The sequence below is a fragment of the Schistocerca serialis genome, chromosome 4 (genome assembly GCF_023864345.2).
Source record: "Schistocerca serialis cubense isolate TAMUIC-IGC-003099 chromosome 4, iqSchSeri2.2, whole genome shotgun sequence".
Classification (NCBI taxonomy): Eukaryota; Metazoa; Arthropoda; class Insecta; order Orthoptera; family Acrididae; genus Schistocerca; species Schistocerca serialis.
The window spans coordinates 413,488,068-413,509,657 of NC_064641.1; the positions used below are offsets into that span (position 1 = coordinate 413,488,068).

General features: G+C 38.9%; 1 long non-coding RNA gene across 1 annotated transcript; it reads right to left on the minus strand.

The window, feature by feature from the left end:
- Positions 1 to 6,505: 6,505 nt before the first annotated feature.
- LOC126474012 (uncharacterized) lies at positions 6,506 to 20,755 on the minus strand. Its single transcript, XR_007586556.1, has 2 exons — positions 20,509 to 20,755; positions 6,506 to 6,842 (listed from the first exon to the last, which is right to left on the minus strand). It is a non-coding gene; the product is annotated as an uncharacterized LOC126474012 (long non-coding RNA).
- Between the last annotated feature and the right edge of the window lie 835 nt (positions 20,756 to 21,590).

Genomic DNA, 21,590 nt, shown 5'->3' on the forward strand with positions numbered 1-21,590 from the left:
AAGTGATACTACAACAATATCTTATTTGAAATTGCTTTCCATAAACAATGCTTTCAGCATCTACTTCTCCAACCTTTCTGGAAAACAAAATTGTATCTGTTTGTTTGCAACTTGATATGTCCTTTGACTTTACTGTAAGACAAATGCAGTCGAGAAATACAGTTCATTTACTGACCTGTTGTCATCTTCAGAATTATTACAATGTGCTTCTTTGTGTACTAGCCTATCTTTTATACAACTTGGTTTCAGTTGCTCACTTGAGTAGGTTCCAGAGCAACAATTACAACCTTTTGTGGGGGCATTGTTAGTAACAAACTGCACAGTATAAGTTTCTTCAATATTTGTCCCATATGCTTTCAAAGCAGAGTACCTTACCCAAGGTAAAGAAATAGTTTCAATGTATTGTCATTTGTGTGTCAATAGAGCCTCTCTTAGTATAGGTTGAAGAGCCCTACCTTTCCATTCAAAACTTTGCATTAGAGAATTCCGCAATTTGTAGACAGTTTTCACGTTTTTGGCATAATTCAAGGAACTGTGTAAAATTTTTGTATTATTTGTTAGTTATTTGTATGAAGTTCTCCCAGAAAAGCTTTCTGTTGTGGAGCTGTGTCATCCTGTACACATTTCTGTGTAGGACTTACCCATAAAACTCAATAATTCGAAATTTCCATTTGGTGAAATTCATGTCGTCAATCAACAGTAGCCTGTAATTCACCATCTCCAGGGGAATGACAGTTATGTATGAATTCATTGTTTAGGATATTCACCTTTATTTGTTGTACTGTAAAACGTGGCACCTGGGCACATAACATGTTGTTAATGTTAGAAATTACCAGATATCTGTATTAGTATTCATATCCATTTATTACTTATGACAATTACAACCGCAGTAGAAGCGTGAAGAAAAAAATAAAATCCGATTACATCTGTCTGACGTAATGGTGGTGAGGTATGTAACGTCAATACGGCGCGGTGGTTTTGCGTTGGTTGTGTTTGTAGATGTCGTGTTGTTGTATTTGATAGTGCCCTCTGGTGGTGAACGTGGACGTGCTGCAATATTCTGTGGTATTGGGTTCATTTGCGCGTGGGTTGTCATTGAGCTAATGTGGTTTTGAGTATGGGTAATTGGTATGGTGCGTGCGCGTGGTGGCCAACGAAAGTAGTATCTCCGGGGGCTTTTGTTGGTAAGTCATTATTGTTTAGGTTGTTTTCTGTAGTAGATTGATTGTTTTAATTCATGTAGTGAATAAGAGGTATTTCGGCTTTTGAGACGTTGGGGGTTTTTGTTCAACTTTTCTGGGTTATAGGTGCTGGTTTTTTTATATCAATATTTGCGATTGCGATGGAGCTTTGTAAGTCAAGGGAAATGCCCGATTCCTGTGTTTTTTTTTTTGGTGCAGCGGAATGTTGTAATATATTTCTGTTCTTTACTCTTTTATATGTATCGTGTCCCCTACTAAGCCCCCAATTTTTCGCGACTGTCCCATTCGTTTAATTTGGAGTGAGGCGTTAATGTGTGTTGGTTCTATTTTTGTTCTGCGTGTCTATCAAGTGACGTCATTTTCGCAATATTGTATACGCTTGAACGACCCGTTTCTGCCTTATTGATGACATGGGTCGAAGCAGATAGTTGGAATCGCACGCTTCTATAATTCCGAGGCATGGTCTCTGATAAGTTGAAGATGTTTATATACTTCCGATGCAGGAATACATTTATAAAGATTTGATGTAGCAATATGGATAACAGTGCAGTCATTTCTGTAGTTTTGTTTCCTTTCTAAAGTTGTGGGATTTCATAATGTCCAGCTGTGATGTCAGTCAACTGTATGGCTCGTGGGGTTTTATAACTGTTCAGTAACAATCTATAGCCTTGGCTGTATTTGGGAAAACAATAAGCGTGTGTGAGAGGTAACAATTGAGGAATCAGAGTTTAGATTTGTATGTTTGTCCAATTGATAGGTCTTTCATATATCTGAAGTTGTGGCTAAGTGAAAGCAACAGTCACTTAGCAAGTTACTATATTAATTCTATGCCAAAATGTATGACCAGTAGGTGTATCATCACTGTTCCACAGTGAATGGCTTGTGATTCACATACAGTATTGTTTGTTGTGTTATATTCTTCAGAACAGCCTGAGTGTTCTGAAGTGTGTGGCTTGCTATTTTTTTTATTGATTACACCATACTCTGAGGCTTAATGCAAGCGAAGAGAAAAAAATGAATTGTACTGTTCTTGGGATACAGGCAACTTTGGTCAATGTGCCAGTTGTGGCTTTTCACAGACTATGATCTTGTTCCTGCTTTTGGCACATGAAGCAGATATTCATGTTTCAATCTGTGTGTGCAAATGTAAATATTGAGAACTGACTTGTTACAAAAGTGTCTATAACTGAAGCTTGAGAAATCAGATATTTTTTTATATATACTTGTGCATATGAATGCATATTGTGTTTTTGGTTTGAGATTCTATTAATTGGTAATTGATTTAACATTGTCATACTTACATAATTTGTAATTTTATGAGATTAATGACATGGGCAATCAATGGGTAATACCATATGTATCAAAAATGATGCTTAACTGGTATTTAGTAACACAACCAGTAGATCCTGGGGGCATAATTCTGACTGGAGAAATCTTGTATAGGGTTTCCTCCAAGACTGTGTTATGCCCTCTTATTTCTGGTATAGGTTAATGATGTGTGTAATGTACAACAAAAGAATGTATTCTTTCTGAAGATTATGCTAGTATTGTAATGAATGGAATTATACATACAGCTACAGATAAAAATGGTATATCAAGTTTGTAAAAGTGTGACTGGTTGGTTTCTTGTGATTGGCCCCTCACTCAATTTTAAAGAGAACATATCCATTTTTGCACATCTAGGAGCACTACACCAAAGATAAGTGTGATATGTGTTGAGGAAATAATGAATAGGGTGGGAACTACAAAATTACCAGGAAAGACAGATAGGTGTTTTTTTTGTGTGCTGTTTAAGAGTGAAATAATTGAGAATTGTGATGGTGGTTTGATGAACCCTGTGCCAGACACATAAGTGTGATTTGCGGATCATGTGTGTAGGTGTAGATGTGTCCATACTGATGGGAAATCAAATTATAAGAACCACATTGTTGATGTAGTAAAATGTGGTTCAGCCACATTTGCATTTAATCATTGCAAACCTTGAGGGGAGAGAAATTAGGAAGCTGAGGGTTTTTCATGTTTTCAATAATTGTCATGTGGAATAATGTTTGGGATATCTCATATTGTAGAAGGAAAGTCTTCTGTGTGGTGCTCACCCACACTCATCTTGTTTGAGTTGGGCATTCTGACTACTGCTTAACATTCTATTTATTCCATCTGGAAGTTTGTTGTAAATAAGCCATTATAGCTCAAAAGGAACACTGATGTACATAATTAAAATATCAAAAGGAAAAATAATCATTAGCTCACATTAAGATTATCTTGAACATAACAAAGTGTGCACAATGCCATAATAAGGAATTTTGATCACTTACAGAGTGATATAAAATGATCACATCTGTGTATCTTTGTTTACTTAAAAAAGTTGATTAAAGACCAACGTAGAAATGTTCAGAATGTAATCATATGTAAAAAAATAATTTGCTGTGTGAATGTAAACTGATCTGTTGCATGTCATTACTATCTGTTGTGGAAAATGATCCATGAAACATGTACCTAACAAACATTTTGCTACAGACTAAGAACTAACTGCCACGACATGTGGGTGGAAGAGTAAGCAATGAATCTGAACTCCAGGTTGGAATATGAAAAGTATAAGGGAAAGATCTATTGGTACTCACTGTAAAGATGTCTTGTTGAGATGCAGAGAGGCATACTGAAAATGTTACACATTTGGGTAGTGGGCAAAACCTTTGAAAAGGAAATACACACATTTATTCACACAAGCAACCATGCTTCACTTGCTGCTATGTTGAGCAGGTTGGACTGGAATGCATTGTCCTTCTGATTTGAGGTGCTGGAGTGGTGTTCATTTGTGTGTGAAGTGGGTGCACTTGTGTGAATAACTGCATGTGTTTGCTTTTCTGAAGCTTTTGCCTGAAAGCTGAATGTGTAACAGTCTTTGTGCTGGGCCTATTTCCAAGTGAACATGTTCGCTTTATGGTGAGCAGGAATCTCTCCTTTGCTTTGTATTGTTGGTGGAAGAATAAGAATGTGTTGGTGGCAAGTGTGTTTAGAGGTGAAACAAACATGACATTTGTCTTTTAAAACTTTTTGTAGCTATATTTTATCTAGGAAAAGAGGTGCTATTTGATGGGAGATTCATATGTAACCTGATGTAGATTTACATGTCAGGTGTATGCAGCTGCAAGATGTCATGTGGTTGTAGACTATCAGCACTTTGCTATTGTTTGGTTCATTTCATATGGCTCCACTGATCATTCGTGTAATTGTTTTGTCAGTTGAAATGAGAAGCCTGCTAATTGTACGCCACATGGTACCAAAAGCTAGAAATTGATGAGAGTTTCACAGTGGCTGAAGTTTGCCATTTAAACATTGCTTTAGAGCATACAGTGAACCTTTACCAGACGGCATAAGCTGGATGGGTGCTTTTGACCGTAAAGGATGAATTCATCCCATGTCTAATGTTTAGTAAGTTCATACTGTTATTTTGAAGGTCCCCTACTAATTAAATTCTTTATTGATTGCACTATAGGGTTGTGGCTGTTGTTCATATGTTGTAATATGTCTGTGTTGTGAGAGCAAACAAGTGGCAGTTCATGCAGACACAATTTGCCCACATGATGTGTAGCTCTAATTGTGAAAGAAATACTGTAATGTTCTCACATTAATCTGATGAAGTGATTTGCTGTGGACATGGTTGTGAGAAAATACAGCGTTGAGATTATTAGATATTATCTTCCATAGCAGGACAAAATAACTTTTCTTTCCCTCTTTTTGTTTGAAACCCATCACTGTGTGACCAAAATTGTCATCTGCAAATGACAACTGTTGCCACAACATTGTGTTCTGTTTCTTGAAGTAAATAGTTTAATGTAATTCATGGTATTGTGCAAATGTGTGCTTAATATGATTTTCACATGTAGTGAATAAAATTTTATGAAATAATGCATTTGTTACCAAGATGCAGAACTAGGTATAAATTGCATCCAGGTGTTTGCAAATAATTATTCCTCAATGTGCTGCAACTATTGAAATAGAAAATGAGCAGAACATTTATTCATATGAGAGATATTCTAAATACAGCATCTTCTTTAACAAACTGACAGTTGTGCCAATGTAACTGATTCTTCAGTTCTAAGAAATGTTATGTACTATCAATTTGTCAGGTGTACATGAACCTTATGTTTTGATGTTCATTAGTACGTGCAAAGCAATGAATTGAATTTTGCTCTGATACAGCATACTTCCAGATGTAGCCCACTTACATCTTTCTGTAGGACAATAATATAGTTTCAGGTTAATAATTGTGAATTGTGCAGTTTAATGTGCAAAATAAACTGCGATTTCAGGTTAGACATTAAAGAGTGGGAGAATCAATCTCAAACCATTCATATGTTATTCCAAATTTTAAACATCTCATTCTCCTCATTGATTGTTTAGTTGAAGTTTAATTTCTGCAGGACAGTTTGTCAATTAGTTTTATGCTCTGCACAGTAAACACTCCAGTTGAAATGATTCAGCAATTGTGAAATATACTTCATGTGTAACATTTACCCAACAGTTGATTTAATAGCCTGTGTTCCACTCATCCAAAATGACTATGTGAGCATCCCTTTGTACACTTTTGAATGAAAGACCCCAAATCAAGTAATGTATTCCTTTCAATTGGTTAGTGGATAGAAGTAATGCCAAGTATGTCATGTGTTTTCGTGGAATCATCTCAATTTTTTTACTATGGGAATATGTAGTGTGTTTTCTGTACTCAATAAGAATAACAGCAGCAGTTTGGTTTTTTGGGTGTATATGCAAGCACAAGAAAAACACTGATGAGAGCTATCAAGGAAAAAAAAATTTAAACTGGGTTGCAGGTCTGTTGGTAGATGGCAGATGTGTCTGGCTTAGGTGAAGTTAGTTGGTGGGAACTGGATCTTTGTGAGAGTCTTGTTGTTTCTGTCTGTACTTAGCATGTCTGCTATATGGTGAGTAGAAACTATCATTTTCATAAACTTGTTTGACTGTAAAGCCTAGTAATACTTTTAGCAACAGTCAGCAGGTGTCATTAATGGTTCAGTAGGACTTTATGTAATTATTAGCTTTATATTTCATTATACTGCAAGCATATGAAGAGTGATTAGAGCACCATTCACTATTATGAATGGTTCAACATGGTTTGTTTCAAAGCGTTTTCATTGGGTATATGTTATTAGTGGAATGTTGTGCATATTTACTACTACACACACATCAACTCTCAGCACGGCACCACTTTTCATTTGAAGCTGTAAGATCTGAATGAAGTAATTTGGTGAATAATGTTATTTAGCACAAATAGGACAGTTGGGTAACAGCTTTAAAGCTTCTTTATTAAACAACAAAACTTGTTTTTCATGTTCTTTAGACTTGTGACATTTAGATAGAACAATTACATTACAATGTATAATTTTAACAAGACAGATGAAATGTAGACAGTTCAGAACTGATTTAAAATGCAGTAAAATGTCTGGAGGATGGCTTCAGGTTGTGAATGACAGCAGGCTGATGACATGCAAGATTGAAGAAGAGCAGTGTCCTGGTAGCATTCATCACTGGTGTGAAAGCCACTTTTGCATTATGTGTTGCTGCCAAGTATCATAGCTTGATCAAAGTCTGATCAATAGTATGGTAAAATCCAAGAGTTAGCTGAAAGAAATATATAGTGACATGAACAGACATGACACTGTGATAAAATGACAAAAATTACACTGAATTCATTGTGACTTATAGAGGTCCCCTGTATGTTACAAAAAGCAAGATGTGGTTCTTAATAGGGTGTGTAATCACCATGGATGGCAATGCATAGTCTGTGATGTGCTTCCATGTTGGCCACAGGATTGGTTAGGAGTTTTCTTGTAGTGGGGTGTTTCATTCCTCCACCAATGCAGTTAACAGCTGGATGGTTGTTGGTACAAGTGTGAGCTTACTGTCTCCAAATGTTTGAGCAGAGTACAGCCACCAGTCAACATCCTTGTGACCTTCTACTCCTTTTTGACATTTGTCTTTTCAGGAGAACATTTTACCAGGCTTAATTTTTGTGGATGACAATGTGGAACTTTGTGACCAGCTCAGGCACAAGATCTCTATGAACAAGATGGTATTTGGTGAATGGCTGGACTGGCCTGTCTGTTCCCTTGTCCTGATTGTAGTAATACCATGGCATTTTCTGTAGTGTCTCACCAAGGAGGGTGGGTGGGGGAAGGGACTGTTGTACTTTTATGTTCACCTTTAAAAAAGTAACAATTTATTAGTTGTTCAATTATATTAACTACATTTGTTGAATATATACTGACATGTAGGTAGGATCAAGAACTTGAAAATACCATGTAGCACAGGCTTAATAACACCAGTGCACTTCCAAAAATGTTTCCCACTGGCTATGAATAAAACATGTAATTCAAATTCTGTTCATAGTTGCAGATGTTTAGTATGGACATCCTTTTTTGAAGTGAGTGATGTGTAAACAAGGCTTTGAACCTAGAAATATTGAATACAATATTCATTGGGGCAGTATCATAACTACTGTAGGGATTTAAATTTAGTGGTTAAGTTTAACTGATAAATTTAAAACATGCCTGGATCCTGGTAGAAGACCTCAACAAATATTTTTTCAGACTTTTACAATATAAAGTAATAGACTAGATTACAATATTTTCAAAAGGTGGAGTCATGTACTCCACCCCTACCCCTCCACCCCTCCCCCTTGTATATTGTGAGAGTTAATTTCCATCCAACATGTGAGAGGAGAAATATTATAGAAGATTCACATCCACTGATGACCATCTTGCAATTGTCAGCTGTGTTGGCAGAAGAATAGACTTGAATACCCCATGAAGTACCTAAGAAACTTCTGGCTAGTTCTGGATTGTATTGCAGAGCAAGTATTGGCATCCATGGTTATCAGATACTGTATTAAGAGACATGCCCTGCCTTTTGTAATGTCCAGAGCTGTAGTTGCTATTATAAATACAAACCAATACACACACAACAAAATACACTGCAAACATATCTCCTGACATGCCATAAACTCCAATGCTTTTATTTTACCATCTCTTTTCCACACACAATATTGAGATGGATCTTTGGTCTAGCCATTTGGAGCTTAAGTATGCTTGTCATTGTGTGACACCTTAATAAAGAAACATGATATGTGGTAAGTATTTTCATACAGCATAATGACTAATACATTATTCATATTAATATTTGCATGGTAATTTAAAGGAATAAGGTACATGACAAGTGTATTGTTAAAGAAAGTAAAAATGTTATGAGATGGAAAGTTGCTACTCACCATATGGAGGTGGTGCTGAAGGACTGCCACATAAACTGAAATGGCACATTTGAGACTGTTCTCTGGTGTAGTTATTTGTAGTATCTGGATATTTCTTTACTTGCTCAAGTTGAGTATGAGAAGTAGACAAGAAGGGAATACTGGAGCAAGGGTGAAGTTATGTGGACAGAAATGTTGTGTTGTTAACAAGTTTTATAATGTTTTGCCCCATACTGTTTAATGGTGTATTAGTTTCATTGGTAGCATGTCTTGTGTACTGTTATGTTCATGCCATTTTTACAGATTAATCATATTTTGGCAGAAGCAAGGAAGGTTGTGGAAACAAATTTCTGCAGCCTTGGAAGAGTACTGCTGAGTCTGAAACCCATGCTGATAGTAGAAAGTAATGGATTTAGCAACATGGGAAATGATTGGATAAGTTGTTGGATTGGTGCTTCAGTTTCTATGTATGTGTTGTGGTAGGCCCTATTTTGTTTGGAAAGGTGAGGTAGTAGAGGACTGCTGTGATATTTTGAGAGTAGGTACACATTTGATGTGGTTTCCTGTACATTTTCCAGTATATATGCATTAGTCAATCATTTAGCGTGGTTCATTGCACTATCATTTCAGTGTTTGAAATATTGGGTGACAGTGAATGAAGTGATATCTGCAATGGCTGTAGTGCATCTGGATGTTTTTATTCCTCACCCCCCCCCCCCCCCCCCCCCCACCCTTCTCTCCCTCTCCAAAGTAACAACATAAAATGAAAATGTAGGAAGAATTCTAAAGTGTTTCCTGCCTCATGCAATAATGAGTCTAACTTGGATGAAAAATTCCTGTTACTAACTGTATTTTGAAAGTGTATGAATTTGTTAGTAATGAGGCATGCAGCATCACAACCCAGGGTATAAGGCACTTGAATGAGGGATGTGTCGGCACTGGAGGTGGAAAAAAATCACAAAGTGGGCTGGGATAGGGGTACTGCAGTTGTGTTCAAAGGTGGTTCCACCTGAACTGTCTGTAGGTGGGTCCTTTTCTGACTTATGTTCCTTGTTCTGCCTGGCTGGAATAATTTAATATAATTGTGATTGATTTGCACTTAAAAACAGTAACCCAATGTAAGATGCATTTAGTATAACTGATGATTGTATAGAAGAGACAGAGATGATTTGGGTTCAGCAATTTACTGGTTTTATATTACATAATAGGTTTGAATTGACAGTTTGGGATTTTGTTTTACTGTCTTAAACAGCAGTGTAGTTTCATTTGTATTTATTCTCTGATATGAGTTGAGGAGACTTGCTTAGAGAACTAATGTGAAGTAATGTTTGTTTTCTCTTATTTGTATCTGTGTTTACTGTTGGAGGAAGCTGTACAATTGAGAAGCAGCTAGTTAATATATTTTCCCCCCTGTGGGTCTGGGTGTTGCAATAGGCCTGTGGTATTCCTACCTGTTGTAAGAGGTGAATAAAAGGCGTCATGTTTTGGCCTTTATGTGGTGGTCCCCTGTAGGGTTTGACCTGCATACTTCCAAATTTTTCTGAAGAGTCAGCCAATTTGGGAAGGGTGCATTGTGTTCATTGTGTATTGAGATCTTTCACTCCCTTTCTTGTTGTTGCATTGCAGTCCAGGGCATTCTCCATCTCTTGGATAAGGATACATTTCTGGGTGTGGTTTCTGCCATGCACTTTGCAGTGTTGCTTTGTGTGCTGATGACAACCATGTACTTCTTTGTGCCTGATATCCAGCATGGTAGCCAGTCAGTTGTGATGGGGCCACCCTGTACCTTGATGGTTGTAGCCCCTTGACAACACAGGGATTGCTGTGCTGATGCCTGTGCTGTAAATTCCTCATGTATGCCAAGGGGTAGATGCCTATCTCCCTGGGGCATTGGGACTCCTGGCAATGGCCATCCTGCATGGTGGCCCTGGCTATGGCTGGGTGGCATCTGTGGGGAAGGCCCTTAGTTGGAGTGGGTGGCAACAGGGTGGATGACATGCAATGAAGTGTGGCACGTCTCTTGCTGCTGGTGAACTGCCAGCACTAAGTGTTTGAGGGGTTACTTCAATGTACAGAAGTATGACCCCACATTGTTCCCCTCCCTGGTCAAACCATGGGAGGTGTGAGAAGCTAAGGATGGCAGTGAGACTTATTTGCCCCACTTCCTAGTTTGTATGAGAGCTGATAGGGAGTCTTTGATTATGATGAAGCCTCAATTCTTTGTTGAGCATTTAGAGGACAAGTTTGGAGAGGTGGAGGGCTTGTCCAAAATGTGCAGTTTTTATAATGCGGCAGTTTTTATAAAATCAGCATCCTCTGCCCAGTGACAGGAATTAGTTGCTTGTGACAGGTTGGAGGATGTTTCTGTTACAATCACGATCCCAAGAGTTTAAATATGGTCCAGGGCATTATATTCCACAGGGACCTTTTGTAGTCTGATGACCTATGTGCCAATTTGGAGTGGAGAGGTGTTCATTTCGTCCGGTGTCTTCATGTGGGTCTGAGGGATAATCAGGTTGCCACTTGTCCATTCATGTTGGCCTTTGAGGGTGATACATTTCCTGAGAAGGTCAAGGTGATTGTCTACTGCTGTGTTGTCAAGCCCCATATCCCTCCTTGGATGTGGTGCTTTAAGTGCTGGCTGTCTTCCTGCTGTAATTCTAGCCTCACATGTTGAGATTGCAGACGCCTGTCACATGCCAATAGTCCATGTGCCCTGCCTCCCATCTGTGTCAACTGTGGAGAGCATCATTCACCTCGCTTGCCAGACTGCAGGATTTTACTGAATCAGAGGAAAACTATGGAATATAAGACCCTGAACTGACTGACCTATGCTGAGGCTAAGTGGAAGGTGAACACCTCTATCCTCTTTGTATGATGACCTGTTACACTGCTGCTAAAACTGCTCTAGCTCCATCAGTTCCACCAACCCAAGTCACCTCTCAGATGTGGAAGACTAAACCAACCCCTTTGATGTTTGGGGATGGGGGGTGGGGAAATTCCCTCCCTGTTGCTCCTGCATTACCTACTTTGGGAGCAACACCCCTGCCCAACAATCAGGGACATCTGTCCCTGCTTCTAAACTGGAAAAGTGTCCAACTTCTTTGGTTGCTCTTGCTAGGAAGGGGTCCCTTGGATCCCTCCCTTCCCTGGTTTCCACCAGTGGGAAAGGTGATGCCTGCCAGTGGCTGAAGTGCCAAAAAGCAGCTGGTTGTAGGGCTTCACAATCCTCCTTTGTTCTGGATACTGACTCAGTAAAGCCCTCCCAGCCAGGGAAACCCAGGGAGCAGTGAGCCAAGTAGAAGACCCCTAAGAGTAAGGAACTTGGGCTGGGACCCACCTCATTGCTACCTACAAGCTCTGTATCTGAGGATGAGATGGGGATTCTGGTGTCTGCTGAGGACCTGGATCTTGCTTGATCCTCAGATGCAGTGGATATTGCCTCCTCAAGAAATCAGTTGGTGGCAGGAGGTGAACCTGAGGTGTAAACTGCCTCATTGAATGTTCAATGCTTTCCCAATCCTCAAGATCATATTATCCTCAAGTGGAATTGTGGCAGTTTTTTCCACCACCTTAGCTCCAACAACCTATCAGCTTTCACCCTTTCTTCTGCATTGCTCCCCAGGAAACTTGGTTTCTGGTGATGTGAATCCTTGCCCTTGTTGGGGTTATTTTAAGCCTTGGGCAGCTTATGAAAGGGTATGTGTCTATGTCCTTAACCCTCTTTACAGTGTGTGCCTCTTCAAGCACCTTTAGAGGCTGTTGCTGTTAGGGTATGGATGATGCAGACTATCTTCTACTGGATGGTGATGTGCCACAGCATGCACTGGCTGCATTGATTGCCCAACTGCTGCTGCCTTTTGTGTTACTGGGTGACTTCAATGCCCATAACCCTTGGGGGGAGGGGGGGAGATTGGTGGCAACAGGCTGAGTCACTGTTGTTGAGCTCCCTCATATTTGGCAGCTTAGCCAAACATGCTGCTGGCATCTTAATGCTCTATGTTGCTTGAGTCATACCAGCTGGGGTGCTGATTGGTCTACCCTTCTATGACTATCAGGTGTTGATTCAGTCTTGTCTTGATTGTGGGTTTGGCTGATGGTTTGGCATCACCTTCTGTGTTGTCGTTGCTTGACCCCATACTTCACTCTGTGTGTGTGTGTGTGTGTGTGTGTGTGTGTGTGTGTGTGTGTGTGTGTGTGTGTGTGTCTTTTGGATTAATCTTTGTCTTTGTATGTGGTGAATAGGTTTGTTTGAGGATGAACAGGCATGGGGTGTTTGCAACATGAAATTTTATGAAGTGGAATTCATGGGATTGTATCTGTTTGAGAGCACAAATTATCATCAGTTGTGTCTTTAGTACTTAAAATGTTTCCCTAGAAGATGATACCATTGTGGAGAAAGGAGTGGAACTGTGCATGGTATGCTTGGATTAGTGTGGATTTATTTGTAGTAGATAGCAATATTTGTCATCCATAGCATAATGAAGTGTGTGGTGGTAACTGACCACCAGAATTGTGTGTTGATGCAATGTGCTGTCTTTGAATTCCCAAAAATTTTGACTTCTAACTACTGCCATCCCTGTGGTTATGTTCTTCGCTCTTTATTTGGCACATATGTTGTGATTGTGTGTTGGGTATTGTGTTGTCAACAAATGTAGGTTTAAATTCAGTGCTTTAGTATTTGTAAAATGACTTTCATATAGTGTTCATTAAAAAATGATCATTCCTCTTGGGACTTGTGTAATGGTACACTAGCTTATTTGTTTTGGCTGTAAATATGTCATGTATTGTTGTTTTCCTGACATGTTCTACATCCTGGAGGATCGTCTTGCTACAGATAAATTAGAAAGAAAGTAAATCTAATCCATCAGTTTGTGTGTTTATCCCTTTTTAAGTTTTGCTTAACCCATAGATCTGAACTTAGTTTGCATTTTCATTTTGAATTCAATTATTGTTTTAAATTACTTGGATAGGTTTATGGTTGGATGAGGGATTTTGAATGTAGGTTGACATATATAGTTTTTCTACTATTAACAATTTGGTGATTTTTGTAATGTCACTCTGAAAGTTGTTTCATTGAGTTATTAGACACTGACTGAAGGTGTTAAGGAGTAGTGAGCAATGCTATGCTTCTGTCATCAGGAAAGGTCATATGATGAACATATGTCATGTACATAAATGAGGGAAAGTTATTGCCCTAGATCAAAATCCTGAAGAACACTATATTGATTTTTCATGCATGAACGGTTTTTCCTATTTTGTTCTGCACACTGATATTTATTGAAGTGTTATGTTGTATCTGTGGTTCTGTAAGTAGAAGCATAGCTAAGTATATGCTACACTTCTTATTCCATCTCTTTCCAATGTATCAAGCAGTATTGTATGATGTAGTAGTGGTACATCAAGAGCTTTACAGAGGTCTGAGAAGATACCTGCTGGTGTATAATGTTGGTTGGTTTTTGTGTGGTTCAGTAATTAAAGAATTGTTGTTTGAGTGGACATATATGTGCGAAAGCCATATTGTTGAATGGTGATAGGTGCATAGTTATTTATGAAATTTGTAGGTCTTTCATAGTGTTTTCATGATTTTGGAAAATATGCTTAACATGGAGAAAGGTCAGTAATTGCACTGAAAATTGGGGCATCTTTCTTTAATAATGGAAAGTGTAGTTATTTGGAGAGCATCTGGAAAAATACCAGGTTTTCATTAATTGTTAAAGATGGATGATAATGGCTGTACCATGGGAAGACTACACACTTTAAGGGTTTAATTGGTAAATGATTATATTTAGTTTAGAAATTCATTGGGGGTTTGTTTCATAAACAGTGAAGTATAAGCAGTGTTAGATGTATTGCTGGAACTTTGTAATGGTTCCTTGTTAGCCTGAGTGAGGTCTTTGTCTTGTGAGGTGAAATATGGTACTCATTGTGTTGGTTCTCAACTGAATGTGGGTCTGTTTCTGTAGAATTTGTAAGTGATGTAGAAGTATTCTTTTTAAGTGTTGAACTAACAGTTTTTTTAAATAATTTGTCACATGGCTTTTATTTAGTTGGAAGATTTAGTTATGAAGTTGTCATTCCATACAAGTTAAGCCTGCCTAATGACTCTAAGACAGGATTTTGTTTGTAAGCTTCAAATAGAAATATCTTGAGTGGCTGTGTTTGTTGTAGCAATATTGTAGAAAAATATTTCTGTGACCAAAGCTTTTCTTTTTGTTACTTATGATTTTCTATTTTTATTGTGTGAAATTATTCTTTGAATGGGAAGAGCTTTAAGTAAATAAGTGTTATAGAAGTTTAAGAACATGGTATAAATATTCCTGGAAATGGAAAGACAGCAAGACATATCCATCTCAGAACAGTACTGCCCATTGTGTATTTACTTTTGAAGGCTGAGCAGGTGAGATCAGATGAAGGCCTTATTTCAATAGTGGTACAAGTGCATTATCTCCACTATTCTGCCTATAATGCTTCTGAAATTAATTATCCAAACAAACAGAAAGAAAAGTTCATCTCTAGCAAGTAGCCATATGCTTCAATATATCTGGTATCTCAACTGCAGATTTTTAAGTGCTCATGTAACTTTAGCACACTGTATCTCAAAATGAACAGAAGTGGAACTGTACCACTATTGAAATAAGCCCTTCAGATGGTTGTTATGCTCCTAGCAATTGCATTCTGTACTCAGAGTAGTACATGATAGTGTCAGTTGAATCTGAGAAAAATGTAAATTGTGTGCTGTGTATGGTGACCCAGAAGTGGTGCACCAAGGTCAATAACTCCTGGTTGATGTGAATGAAATGATCTAGCGTCAAGTTGTCATTTGAAATTTAGTTGTATAGGTAAAGAGACTTCCTAAAATGCACAATTTCTAGTACAACATGTGAGTTGCATTATATTTATTTAGTGAATACTGTCTAAATGACTGGACTAGATTGTAGTGTAAATCATAGTTAACTGAATATGATGGAGAAATATGGATTGTGTATGAAGTGCAATGTGCAAGACTTTTTTACCATAGAAGTGAATTCATCATCCAAATCATTGCTTGCTATTTGGTAAAATTGGTCCCTTGGGTTTGTTGTGTTGAAATTGTATGTGATTATTTTAAAGGATGGTGTAAGTCACAGGGTATAGAAAGTGAGGACTACACCAGATGTAGAGAAAGCTATACTGTGGCTCATATATTGTTGCCATGAAACTCCTCCAGCCAATGGAGATTACTATAAAAGAGAATGCTCAGGAAAAGGGTGCAGTCTTTGAGACATATGGGGGATAGCAGTTGTATAATAAACTGTGGGTGATGAAGTGGTTTGTTTAGTAAAGGAACAGGTGCCAGTTGTTTGGTGGTGTAGATTGCACTGGTGTCACAGTTTGTACCCTGCCTATTGGGAGAAAGAGGAGTTAAACACCTATCATCTCCCACGGGTTTTAATTTTTCAACGATTTTCGTAAATCGCTTTAAGCAAATATCTGAACAATGCTGTGAAGATGAATGTGACGGATTTCGTTCGCGACTCTTGTGTAACTGCAGTCAACAGCAGGTCGTTGTGGGTGTGTCTTGAAGTTTGTGTTCGTATGGGAAACACAACTGGTGCTCCTTATTTTCGTAGTTTACGTGTAGCTATATTTCTGTATAGGTGCAACATTGTGATGGGCCGGGACTCAGTTGACAATTTCGTTCAAATGTCAGATTTTTATGATAACGTAATTGGGGCAAGACACGTCAGTAAATCGTCCGTTACTTCAAGAACAGCATTTCTTACACGTCGCACAGTTAAGTTTGTGGTCATATTGCTGTTACTAGGTCGACATTTTTATTGGGTAATTTTATTGTATACTGGCGACAGACAGTGAAGTATAGCGAACAATTAAGGCCGCCATGGACGCACCCATTTCTCGACCGGTCGTCTCATTTCGTAGCTGCGTACACACTACCCGCTCGAATGCATTCAGCGGTTACGGCGGCTTCCTATTGTGATGTTTACCTTAAGTTCAGTGTGTTTGTTGCACGCGATTTCGCTTGGTCTTATGTGAAAGAAAATTGTTTTTGTCTTGGCTGTTTTAACAGACGAAAAAAGTGAATTAAAAGCTGTGGGTTATGTAAGGAAAGAAATTCACCCAAGTTCTGTTACGTAATTTTGGAGACTATTTTTTACCATCTAAAAACGGAAGAATCATACATTTCGGAGCTGCTGGCCACCATAAACCATTGTTAACGAGAAAGACAATAATGAGGGAGACTAAAGTGTGAGGGGGGGCTTTTCGTTACATAACGATTTCTAGCCAGTGGCAGAAGTTAAGACGACGTTCAATTCGTTGCTGTTTCATCCTCAGTTATTAACTAAGCCATGAGGATATAGTAAAAATAAGAGGAGCTTAATTTTCTGCATCAATATTGGTATACTGCTTGGATGATGTGTTCCAGAAACACCTGCAATCTATACACTTCTCTATAAACTATGCCCTTAGCTTCGTCAACCTCGCACGCTGCCATGTATATTAGAACAGCATTTAATTTGCTCTGTATGAGAAAAAACGAAATTTTATTGGGCGATTGGCGCGACAGCCCTACACATGGAACAATTTGTTGGGTGCAATGGTGGGGGGCGGCGGCGGCTGGTTCTATACACGCGACATACCTTCAAGGAAAGTTTATTGCTCATTCCATCAAACCGCCTACACGAGTTTGCTTTGTAAAATGGTTGGTTGGTCGGTCGGTCGGTTCATGTATAGGCCCCTTTGAGGTGAAAGGTTGGAGGTCGAAGATAGCTGCTATTTGGCGCTATGTGTTGTCATTCGCTCTGAATTTTCACTAGGGGAAAGAAAAAAAAATGTACATGGGTGAAGGAATTTTACAAGAATAGGGGAAGATGTTCAGTTTCCTGAATGAATGAACTGATAATGGGATAAAGTGATTTTTGGAATTGTTGGAGGAACGTACGTTCAGATATTTGATGTACTGTTGCAAACAATTGCAATTTTAAGATGAAGAGGACTGTGATTTTCGAGACGCTATTCGTGCAGCTCACTTCGTGTCACTTGCCATATGTTATCGGACTATAGGTAATTTATTTGCAGGTGTAAAAAATTATAACTGGAATTGGAGTACAGTGAAAACGCCTAATTCTAATGGAAGTGCGGACTGGAGTTTGACAGTTTGAAACTTTAGATGACGAAACGTCTTATGGTAATATAAAGGTAAAATTGAAATATTTGACTCAAAGGATGTATTGCATTTGCGAGAGTGGTACTGCATGAGGGTATGAAAGTGTGAGTTGGTCATGTGCTCTAGCATTGCTTTTTGTCCGATTATTTTATTAATGGTTTATTACAATGCGACTGCAATGAATGAAACTGGTTTGGTTGCAATTTTACATGTTTGCGGGTACATTCCTTACCTTTCAGTTGGTTGTGTTTATTTTTTGTCTGTTATATTAATATAGGTCTTTTAGGCGCTGTAGTGCTGATACATCCTACTGAATAAATGTAATAATGGTAATAGGAATGTGTATATGCTAATTCGGGCGCCATATCCACAAGCTGGTTTACATGGCACATGCAGCCATCGAAAATGTAGGATATGGGACTGAGGTTAGGCAGATTTTTCAATACCAACACGAGTATACTATCGATTCATGTGTGATAGGTATAATTTTCAGTAGACATGTCTATATTGTACAGTATAGTGTAGGAAGATTCGTATTATCGATAGGCTGCCAATAATATTTTGTAGTTTGAAATACTGGAGAAGAATGTGGGCAATGTAAAGGTGACTTTGGCTTGATCAGCGATTGGAGGGAATTGGAAGAAACGAGAAGTGGTGGTAGGTCTCATGTTGCAGTGTTCTGTACAGACGTCATTATTTAAACAGTTAACCTGTAGGTTTTGCGGGTGGAGTTTGACTATAAAAATACGCGACTTAAACAGTGGTTGATTGCACGGACTCTGAAGCGTAAAATGTGTACATACCAAAGAGACGACTTAAGTACTTGATGTAAAATTCAATTGTGAACCCTTTGTGCGCTGCAGAGAAAGAAAGTGTTACGACGTACAGACAGATGTACAATAAAGTGATGTGATAGTTCCATTTTTGCCGACAGAAAAGGTTTCGCTTTACGAAGTAATAATCCGTACGCAGCCATTGCACTAGAGCAATATTTGGAAAATAATGGCTGTTAAGTTAGTTGTCCGTAGCATTGGATATGGATAAATGCATCATTATCCTAGAACGTAAGAGACAGCACCTGTGTTTATTGCAGGTAAAGAATGTGAGATCTGGTGGTGTTGTGCATTTCCTTTTGTTCGCAATTTCAGTACCCTTTCGATTTATACATGTCTCGGCAAGGAGATGACTGAACTAAGAATGTTATTCAATTGCTATGATTCTCGCGAGTTGTTTCTTGAATATTTGTGGCAGTGTAATCGGAATACCGATGAATAAACGTTGTGAGCGCAACGTGTTAAATAATTGATACGAAAGTTACCTACAAAGTTTTTGAAAGTGAGGTAATCCAGCGCAACTTTATGTAGTTGCGTGAGTAGTATAGGTGCTTCGTGTTTGACTTGTCCTTCAGTTCAAATCCGATAAATACATGTTCTTTGAAGGGTCCTAATACGTGTGATGTCGAGGTATGTATAGAAGTTAATGCTGACAATTACGTAAATTCTTTCGTGCCGTATGTACGGCTTTTTTGCGTGTAAGACGATGTTCAGAGCGCTGAAGTACAAATTAGCTCGTGTTTAATGTGAAAGTCAGTGGAGGAGGAGAATAGTGTTTCACGTCCAGGCGACAGGGATGTCACTAGAGACGGAGCACAAGTTTGGATTAGAGAAGGATGGGGAATGAAATCTGCTGTGCTCTGTGAAAGGAACCATAATAGTATTTAAGTGATTTAAGAAAAGGTAAATCAGGGTGGCTGGAGGCGTGTTTGAACAGTCTTAGCTCATCTGCGCTGATCAGTTATTTGTCCGGAAAGAAAGATAGCAAGCTGTAGCCTACTGTGTCCTGTGGGGATAGCGCTAAGTTCTCAAAGTAATGTACGTTTGTATACGGGTGCAGCAAGTCTCTTGAGGGTTCAGCATCTCAGTTACTAAAGACGAAATCTTTGTACAATAAATTTGCCTTTCCATCTTACATGACCCCTGTTTTCTCAGGAACAGGCAGAAACATTGGTTTGAAATGTCAAATACTATGGCGTAGTAGTGTAGTGTAACACTGAGATTATCTTTGCTATATCTGCGAAATTTCTTTTAGTCGGAAACTGATAAGTATGTTTGCAGTGGGCCTAATATAAGTGATGTAGGACCTGTAATGGTGTAAATAACTTATTGCCTGTCGTTGACGTACATTTAGTTTCCATGAATAACGGATATTAAGAGCGCTGTAGTACACATTGTTAGATAGCGCTACGACGACTTTAATGTAAAGATTGAAGTGTGCATTTTGTTCGGTGTCCCTTGCGCGACACCTGCATAGGAGTTGTGCTGAATAATTATTTGTCCGGAAAGAAGTGCAGATAGGGAGAATGGGTTGTGTCGTTTGCACGAGCTGTAACCAATGCCAGTGAGAGTTACTTATGTCAGGTGCAGCTTCACGCGCTGTAGGCCCCTGCACCTCAACCGGTAAAAAAATTTTTTCCCTCGAAATCCCATTTTCTCTGGAAACGTTAGATGTATGAACGTGAAACGCGTGTGAAGTAGTAAGCTGTATGGTCCTATGGCGGGGTAAAAAGTGCGCCTAATCAATGGAATCTAAAGAGTCGGTCATTATGTCATGGATGTAGACATCCGACAATACAATCTTCAAAAGGTATTAAAGAATTATTGAAATGTCTAAGTTTGTTTGAAACCCTCAGAGTGCGAATCGTACTTGCATTTGTGTGGTCTTTGATATTGATATGAAAATGTCTAATAACTTTTGACCATGCTATATTAACATATTTCCTAAAGAGAAGTGAGCATAATTGGACTGAGCTCGGTAATTTTTAATTTAACTCCACGCAACATTTTTACACATCAATACGCCAACGCCGCACTTACCTGGACATGATATGTAGTTGTCCGTGGTGAGTGTGAGGATATGGAAATCAGTTGCGTCGATCATGTGCGCGAAGTTACGCTAGTGGGATGTGCTGTGGGACAGTTGTTCCATGTAACTGGGAGCACCGATGGGACGGACAGCGCGAGGCGGAAAATCGGAGTCACGTGGCGGCGCGTTCATCTTGTAAATAATATGAATGCGTGCGGACACCTGTAGCTGTATTCCTGGAGGGTAGCGCTACTCGGATGTCATGTGACCAGTACCAACTGAGTATTTGCTTGAGGCATTGTGTGAAGTTGGCAGCGTGCTTTCCACAGAGCACGGACGTGACGATGGCAATCTCTGACCGCCAGTTTCGCTATAAGTAGGCGTGCGTGACCCGTGAAATGCAGTCAGATAGCGCGGCGGTCCAGCGCGTACTGCGAATGTGGTGATTGAAAGCGGATTTAGTTTATATGTTGTAAAGAGTGGCAAGTTTGAGCTTTTGAGTGCAGGCGTACTTGCCGTGAGAGTTTGTTGTCGAAATCGGCAAAAGTATTCATTGTCGATTTAGGATATGTGTAAGAGTCCTCCCATGTATGTCATGTAGTTATAGATTCGATGTATTAGTACAATTGATAAAACCCTGCATTCAAAGGTGTGCCACAAATTGATTCTTCACCCATTCTCTCTGGTGAAAATTATCTGTTAAGACTAGTCGTGAGTGGGGATTAGGTGTGTTCTTGAAATGGTTTTCTGAGTTTGGCGATACATGTAGTTTGTAGGTGAATGTTGTAATTTTTATGAAAGGTAATGACACATTTATAGTGCATGAGTCACGAAACAGCTTCAGCAACATAAGTAGAATTAGTCTTAAATAGGTACATAGGGAGGCACATTGTTAGCTGCAGTCAATTGTTATTTCAGTCAACAATGAAAACTTAGCTTAGTGGAGCACAACATGGTGGACTATAGTGAACATGACTTGGAAACAGGAGATTGAAGTACAGTGAAGCAAATAATGTTGTTGCCTTGTAGCATGTGTATAGAATGCATTTACAAGCATTAGGATGTGATTTATCAGTGCATTGGGAATTGTAGA